Below are 9,817 nucleotides of genomic sequence, written 5' to 3' on the forward strand. Positions count from 1 at the left end.
TCATATGAATCTTTGTACTTTTATGAAAAAAATCATATTTCATATCAAATTTCATTTTTTTATGACATTCCTATGTTTTTTGGGAATTTTTTCATTTTAGACCAAACAATCACATTTCATATCATCGTTGACCCCAAACATGTGAAAAAAGTCAAAGAAAACTGCCCCAATCAACTGCACACATTCGTTTGTCTGAAAAACCGCTTTCCCTTGCTCGTAGAGCGCTGAGACTTGCGGAATCGCATTTTCAGCGCCTGAGAAGCACAATGAGGAGAACACACTGCGCTGAGGCACGAAACGAGCCAGTTCGATGAAAAATGTTGAAAGTTGTCTTTATTAAGTGAATTTTCATAGAATATCATTTATTCCATGTTTCATATGAATTTTTCCACTATGATGAAAAAAATCATATTTCATATCAAAATTCATATTTTTTATGACATTCCTATGTGTATTATGAATTTTTTCATTTTAGACTAAACAATCACATTTCATATCACCGTTGACCCCAAACATGTGAAAAAAGTCAAAGAAAACTGCCCCAATCAACTGCACACATTCGTTTGTTTGAAAAACCGCTTTCCCTTGCTCGTAGAGCGCTGAGACTTGCGGAATCGCATTTTCAGCGCCTGAGAAGCACAATGAGGAGAACACACTGCGCTGAAGCACGAAACGAGCCAGTTCGATGAAAAATGTTGACAGTTGTCTTTGTTAAATGAATTTTCATGGAATATCAATTTTTCCATGTTTCATATGAATCTTTGTACTTTTATGAAAAAAATCATATTTCATATCAAATTTCATTTTTTTATGACATTCCTATGTTTTTTGGGAATTTTTTCATTTTAGACCAAACAATCACATTTCATATCATCGTTGACCCCAAACATGTGAAAAAAGTCAAAGAAAACTGCCCCAATCAACTGCACACATTCGTTTGTCTGAAAAACCGCTTTCCCTTGCTCGTAGAGCGCTGAGACTTGCGGAATCGCATTTTCAGCGCCTGAGAAGCACAATGAGGAGAACACACTGCGCTGAAGCACGAAACGAGCCAGTTCGATGAAAAATGTTGACAGTTGTCTTTGTTAAGTGAATTTTCATGGAATAGCATTTATAACATGTTTCATATGAATTTTGGCACTTTGATGAAAAAAATCATATTTCATATCAAAATTCATATTTTTTATGACATTCCTATGTGTCTTATGAATTTTTTCATTTTAGACTAAACAATCACATTTCATATCATAGTTGACCCCAAACATGTGAAAAAAGTCAAAGAAAACTGCCCCAATCAACTGCACACATTCGTTTGTCTGAAAAACCGCTTTCCCTTGCTCGTAGAGCGCTGAGACTTGCGGAATCGCATTTTCAGCGCCTGAGAAGCACAATGAGGAGAACACACTGCGCTGAAGCACGAAACGAGCCAGTTCGATGAAAAATGTTGACAGTTGTCTTTGTTAAGTGAATTTTCATGGAATAGCATTTATAACATGTTTCATATGAATCTTTGTACTTTTATGAAAAAAATCATATTTCATATCAAAATTCATATTTTTTATGACATTCCTATGTGTCTTATGAATTTTTTCATTTTAGACTAAACAATCACATTTCATATCATCGTTGACCCCAAACATGTGAAAAAAGTCAAAGAAAACTGCCCCAATCAACTGCACACATTCGTTTGTCTGAAAAACCGCTTTCCCTTGCTCGTAGAGCGCTGAGACTTGCGGAATCGCATTTTCAGCGCCTGAGAAGCACAATGAGGAGAACACACTGCGCTGAAGCACGAAACGAGCCAGTTCGATGAAAAATGTTGACAGTTGTCTTTGTTAAGTGAATTTTCATGGAATAGCATTTATAACATGTTTCATATGAATTTTGGCACTTTGATGAAAAAAATCATATTTCATATCAAAATTCATATTTTTTATGACATTCCTATGTGTCTTATGAATTTTTTCATTTTAGACTAAACAATCACATTTCATATCATAGTTGACCCCAAACATGTGAAAAAAGTCAAAGAAAACTGCCCCAATCAACTGCACACATTCGTTTGTCTGAAAAACCGCTTTCCCTTGCTCGTAGAGCGCTGAGACTTGCGGAATCGCATTTTCAGCGCCTGAGAAGCACAATGAGGAGAACACACTGCGCTGAAGCACGAAACGAGCCAGTTCGATGAAAAATGTTGACAGTTGTCTTTGTTAAGTGAATTTTCATGGAATAGCATTCATAACATGTTTCATATGAATTTTGGCACTTTGATGAAAAAAATCATATTTCATATCAAAATTCATATTTTTTATGACATTCCTATGTGTCATGAATTTTTTCATTTTAGACTAAACAATCACATTTCATATCATAGTTGACCCCAAACATGTGAAAAAAGTCAAAGAAAACTGCCCCAATCAACTGCACACATTCGTTTGTCTGAAAAACCGCTTTCCCTTGCTCGTAGAGCGCTGAGACTTGCGGAATCGCATTTTCAGCGCCTGAGAAGCACAATGAGGAGAACACACTGCGCTGAAGCACGAAACGAGCCAGTTCGATGAAAAATGTTGACAGTTGTCTTTGTTAAGTGAATTTTCATGGAATAGCATTTATAACATGTTTCATATGAATTTTGGCACTTTGATGAAAAAAATCATATTTCATATCAAAATTCATATTTTTTATGACATTCCTATGTGTCTTATGATTTTTTTCATTTTAGACTAAACAATCACATTTCATATCATAGTTGACCCCAAACATGTGAAAAAAGTCAAAGAAAACTGCCCCAATCAACTGCACACATTCGTTTGTCTGAAAAACCGCTTTCCCTTGCTCGTAGAGCGCTGAGACTTGCGGAATCGCATTTTCAGCGCCTGAGAAGCACAATGAGGAGAACACACTGCGCTGAAGCACGAAACGAGCCAGTTCGATGAAAAATGTTGACAGTTGTCTTTGTTAAGTGAATTTTCATGGAATAGCATTCATAACATGTTTCATATGAATTTTGGCACTTTGATGAAAAAAATCATATTTCATATCAAAATTCATATTTTTTATGACATTCCTATGTGTCTTATGAATTTTTTCATTTTAGACTAAACAATCACATTTCATATCATAGTTGACCCCAAACATGTGAAAAAAGTCAAAGAAAACTGCCCCAATCAACTGCACACATTCGTTTGTCTGAAAAACCGCTTTCCCTTGCTCGTAGAGCGCTGAGACTTGCGGAATCGCATTTTCAGCGCCTGAGAAGCACAATGAGGAGAACACACTGCGCTGAAGCACGAAACGAGCCAGTTCGATGAAAAATGTTGACAGTTGTCTTTGTTAAGTGAATTTTCATGGAATAGCATTTATAACATGTTTCATATGAATTTTGGCACTTTGATGAAAAAAATCATATTTCATATCAAAATTCATATTTTTTATGACATTCCTATGTTTTTTGGGAATTTTTTCATTTTAGACTAAACAATCACATTTCATATCATAGTTGACCCCAAACATGTGAAAAAAGTCAAAGAAAACTGCCCCAATCAACTGCACACATTCGTTTGTCTGAAAAACCGCTTTCCCTTGCTCGTAGAGCGCTGAGACTTGCGGAATCGCATTTTCAGCGCCTGAGAAGCACAATGAGGAGAACACACTGCGCTGAAGCACGAAACGAGCCAGTTCGATGAAAAATGTTGACAGTTGTCTTTGTTAAGTGAATTTTCATGGAATATCAATTTTTCCATGTTTCATATGAATCTTTGTACTTTTATGAAAAAAATCATATTTCATATCAAATTTCATTTTTTTATGACATTCCTATGTTTTTTGGGAATTTTTTCATTTTAGACTAAACAATCACATTTCATATCATCGTTGACCCCAAACATGTGAAAAAAGTCAAAGAAAACTGCCCCAATCAACTGCACACATTCGTTTGTCTGAAAAACCGCTTTCCCTTGCTCGTAGAGCGCTGAGACTTGCGGAATCGCATTTTCAGCGCCTGAGAAGCACAATGAGGAGAACACACTGCGCTGAAGCACGAAACGAGCCAGTTCGATGAAAAATGTTGACAGTTGTCTTTGTTAAGTGAATTTTCATGGAATATCAATTTTTCCATGTTTCATATGAATTTTGGCACTTTGATGAAAAAAATCATATTTCATATCAAAATTCATATTTTTTATGACATTCCTATGTTTTTTGGGAATTTTTTCATTTTAGACTAAACAATCACATTTCATATCATAGTTGACCCCAAACATGTGAAAAAAGTCAAAGAAAACTGCCCCAATCAACTGCACACATTCGTTTGTCTGAAAAACCGCTTTCCCTTGCTCGTAGAGCGCTGAGACTTGCGGAATCGCATTTTCAGCGCCTGAGAAGCACAATGAGGAGAACACACTGCGCTGAAGCACGAAACGAGCCAGTTCGATGAAAAATGTTGACAGTTGTCTTTGTTAAGTGAATTTTCATGGAATAGCATTTATAACATGTTTCATATGAATTTTGGCACTTTGATGAAAAAAATCATATTTCATATCAAAATTCATATTTTTTATGACATTCCTATGTGTCTTATGAATTTTTTCATTTTAGACTAAACAATCACATTTCATATCATAGTTGACCCCAAACATGTGAAAAAAGTCAAAGAAAACTGCCCCAATCAACTGCACACATTCGTTTGTCTGAAAAACCGCTTTCCCTTGCTCGTAGAGCGCTGAGACTTGCGGAATCGCATTTTCAGCGCCTGAGAAGCACAATGAGGAGAACACACTGCGCTGAAGCACGAAACGAGCCAGTTCGATGAAAAATGTTGACAGTTGTCTTTGTTAAGTGAATTTTCATGGAATAGCATTCATAACATGTTTCATATGAATTTTGGCACTTTGATGAAAAAAATCATATTTCATATCAAAATTCATATTTTTTATGACATTCCTATGTGTCATGAATTTTTTCATTTTAGACTAAACAATCACATTTCATATCATCGTTGACCCCAAACATGTGAAAAAAGTCAAAGAAAACTGCCCCAATCAACTGCACACATTCGTTTGTCTGAAAAACCGCTTTCCCTTGCTCGTAGAGCGCTGAGACTTGCGGAATCGCATTTTCAGCGCCTGAGAAGCACAATGAGGAGAACACACTGCGCTGAAGCACGAAACGAGCCAGTTCGATGAAAAATGTTGACAGTTGTCTTTGTTAAGTGAATTTTCATGGAATATCAATTTTTCCATGTTTCATATGAATCTTTGTACTTTTATGAAAAAAATCATATTTCATATCAAATTTCATTTTTTTATGACATTCCTATGTTTTTTGGAAATTTTTTCATTTTAGACTAAACAATCACATTTCATATCATCGTTGACCCCAAACATGTGAAAAAAGTCAAAGAAAACTGCCCCAATCAACTGCACACATTCGTTTGTCTGAAAAACCGCTTTCCCTTGCTCGTAGAGCGCTGAGACTTGCGGAATCGCATTTTCAGCGCCTGAGAAGCACAATGAGGAGAACACACTGCGCTGAAGCACGAAACGAGCCAGTTCGATGAAAAATGTTGACAGTTGTCTTTGTTAAATGAATTTTCATGGAATATCAATTTTTCCATGTTTCATATGAATCTTTGTACTTTTATGAAAAAAATCATATTTCATATCAAATTTCATTTTTTTATGACATTCCTATGTTTTTTGGGAATTTTTTCATTTTAGACCAAACAATCACATTTCATATCATCGTTGACCCCAAACATGTGAAAAAAGTCAAAGAAAACTGCCCCAATCAACTGCACACATTCGTTTGTCTGAAAAACCGCTTTCCCTTGCTCGTAGAGCGCTGAGACTTGCGGAATCGCATTTTCAGCGCCTGAGAAGCACAATGAGGAGAACACACTGCGCTGAAGCACGAAACGAGCCAGTTCGATGAAAAATGTTGAAAGTTGTCTTTATTAAGTGAATTTTCATAGAATATCATTTATTCCATGTTTCATATGAATTTTTCCACTATGATGAAAAAAATCATATTTCATATCAAAATTCATATTTTTTATGACATTCCTATGTGTATTATGAATTTTTTCATTTTAGACTAAACAATCACATTTCATATCATAGTTGACCCCAAACATGTGAAAAAAGTCAAAGAAAACTGCCCCAATCAACTGCACACATTCGTTTGTCTGAAAAACCGCTTTCCCTTGCTCGTAGAGCGCTGAGACTTGCGGAATCGCATTTTCAGCGCCTGAGAAGCACAATGAGGAGAACACACTGCGCTGAAGCACGAAACGAGCCAGTTCGATGAAAAATGTTGACAGTTGTCTTTGTTAAATGAATTTTCATGGAATATCAATTTTTCCATGTTTCATATGAATCTTTGTACTTTTATGAAAAAAATCATATTTCATATCAAATTTCATTTTTTTATGACATTCCTATGTTTTTTGGGAATTTTTTCATTTTAGACCAAACAATCACATTTCATATCATCGTTGACCCCAAACATGTGAAAAAAGTCAAAGAAAACTGCCCCAATCAACTGCACACATTCGTTTGTCTGAAAAACCGCTTTCCCTTGCTCGTAGAGCGCTGAGACTTGCGGAATCGCATTTTCAGCGCCTGAGAAGCACAATGAGGAGAACACACTGCGCTGAAGCACGAAACGAGCCAGTTCGATGAAAAATGTTGACAGTTGTCTTTGTTAAGTGAATTTTCATGGAATAGCATTTATAACATGTTTCATATGAATTTTGGCACTTTGATGAAAAAAATCATATTTCATATCAAAATTCATATTTTTTATGACATTCCTATGTGTCTTATGATTTTTTTCATTTTAGACTAAACAATCACATTTCATATCATAGTTGACCCCAAACATGTGAAAAAAGTCAAAGAAAACTGCCCCAATCAACTGCACACATTCGTTTGTCTGAAAAACCGCTTTCCCTTGCTCGTAGAGCGCTGAGACTTGCGGAATCGCATTTTCAGCGCCTGAGAAGCACAATGAGGAGAACACACTGCGCTGAAGCACGAAACGAGCCAGTTCGATGAAAAATGTTGACAGTTGTCTTTGTTAAGTGAATTTTCATGGAATAGCATTTATAACATGTTTCATATGAATTTTGGCACTTTGATGAAAAAAATCATATTTCATATCAAAATTCATATTTTTTATGACATTCCTATGTGTCTTATGATTTTTTTCATTTTAGACTAAACAATCACATTTCATATCATCGTTGACCCCAAACATGTGAAAAAAGTCAAAGAAAACTGCCCCAATCAACTGCACACATTCGTTTGTCTGAAAAACCGCTTTCCCTTGCTCGTAGAGCGCTGAGACTTGCGGAATCGCATTTTCAGCGCCTGAGAAGCACAATGAGGAGAACACACTGCGCTGAAGCACGAAACGAGCCAGTTCGATGAAAAATGTTGACAGTTGTCTTTGTTAAGTGAATTTTCATGGAATATCAATTTTTCCATGTTTCATATGAATCTTTGTACTTTTATGAAAAAAATCATATTTCATATCAAATTTCATTTTTTTATGACATTCCTATGTGTATTTTGGAAATTTTTTCATTTTAGACTAAACAATCACATTTCATATCATCGTTGACCCCAAACATGTGAAAAAAGTCAAAGAAAACTGCCCCAATCAACTGCACACATTCGTTTGTCTGAAAAACCGCTTTCCCTTGCTCGTAGAGCGCTGAGACTTGCGGAATCGCATTTTCAGCGCCTGAGAAGCACAATGAGGAGAACACACTGCGCTGAAGCACGAAACGAGCCAGTTCGATGAAAAATGTTGACAGTTGTCTTTGTTAAATGAATTTTCATGGAATATCAATTTTTCCATGTTTCATATGAATCTTTGTACTTTTATGAAAAAAATCATATTTCATATCAAATTTCATTTTTTTATGACATTCCTATGTTTTTTGGGAATTTTTTCATTTTAGACCAAACAATCACATTTCATATCATCGTTGACCCCAAACATGTGAAAAAAGTCAAAGAAAACTGCCCCAATCAACTGCACACATTCGTTTGTCTGAAAAACCGCTTTCCCTTGCTCGTAGAGCGCTGAGACTTGCGGAATCGCATTTTCAGCGCCTGAGAAGCACAATGAGGAGAACACACTGCGCTGAAGCACGAAACGAGCCAGTTCGATGAAAAATGTTGACAGTTGTCTTTGTTAAGTGAATTTTCATGGAATAGCATTTATAACATGTTTCATATGAATTTTGGCACTTTGATGAAAAAAATCATATTTCATATCAAAATTCATATTTTTTATGACATTCCTATGTGTCATGAATTTTTTCATTTTAGACTAAACAATCACATTTCATATCATAGTTGACCCCAAACATGTGAAAAAAGTCAAAGAAAACTGCCCCAATCAACTGCACACATTCGTTTGTCTGAAAAACCGCTTTCCCTTGCTCGTAGAGCGCTGAGACTTGCGGAATCGCATTTTCAGCGCCTGAGAAGCACAATGAGGAGAACACACTGCGCTGAAGCACGAAACGAGCCAGTTCGATGAAAAATGTTGACAGTTGTCTTTGTTAAGTGAATTTTCATGGAATAGCATTTATAACATGTTTCATATGAATTTTGGCACTTTGATGAAAAAAATCATATTTCATATCAAAATTCATATTTTTTATGACATTCCTATGTGTCTTATGATTTTTTCATTTTAGACTAAACAATCACATTTCATATCATAGTTGACCCCAAACATGTGAAAAAAGTCAAAGAAAACTGCCCCAATCAACTGCACACATTCGTTTGTCTGAAAAACCGCTTTCCCTTGCTCGTAGAGCGCTGAGACTTGCGGAATCGCATTTTCAGCGCCTGAGAAGCACAATGAGGAGAACACACTGCGCTGAAGCACGAAACGAGCCAGTTCGATGAAAAATGTTGACAGTTGTCTTTGTTAAGTGAATTTTCATGGAATAGCATTTATAACATGTTTCATATGAATTTTGGCACTTTGATGAAAAAAATCATATTTCATATCAAAATTCATATTTTTTATGACATTCCTATGTGTCTTATGAATTTTTTCATTTTAGACTAAACAATCACATTTCATATCATAGTTGACCCCAAACATGTGAAAAAAGTCAAAGAAAACTGCCCCAATCAACTGCACACATTCGTTTGTCTGAAAAACCGCTTTCCCTTGCTCGTAGAGCGCTGAGACTTGCGGAATCGCATTTTCAGCGCCTGAGAAGCACAATGAGGAGAACACACTGCGCTGAAGCACGAAACGAGCCAGTTCGATGAAAAATGTTGACAGTTGTCTTTGTTAAGTGAATTTTCATGGAATATCAATTTTTCCATGTTTCATATGAATCTTTGTACTTTTATGAAAAAAATCATATTTCATATCAAATTTCATTTTTTTATGACATTCCTATGTTTTTTGGAAATTTTTTCATTTTAGACTAAACAATCACATTTCATATCATCGTTGACCCCAAACATGTGAAAAAAGTCAAAGAAAACTGCCCCAATCAACTGCACACATTCGTTTGTCTGAAAAACCGCTTTCCCTTGCTCGTAGAGCGCTGAGACTTGCGGAATCGCATTTTCAGCGCCTGAGAAGCACAATGAGGAGAACACACTGCGCTGAAGCACGAAACGAGCCAGTTCGATGAAAAATGTTGACAGTTGTCTTTGTTAAGTGAATTTTCATGGAATAGCATTTATAACATGTTTCATATGAATTTTGGCACTTTGATGAAAAAAATCATATTTCATATCAAAATTCATATTTTTTATGACATTCCTATGTGTCT

Source organism: Hemibagrus wyckioides, linkage group LG20 (assembly GCF_019097595.1).
Source record: "Hemibagrus wyckioides isolate EC202008001 linkage group LG20, SWU_Hwy_1.0, whole genome shotgun sequence".
In the NCBI taxonomy this organism is placed as follows: domain Eukaryota; kingdom Metazoa; phylum Chordata; class Actinopteri; order Siluriformes; family Bagridae; genus Hemibagrus; species Hemibagrus wyckioides.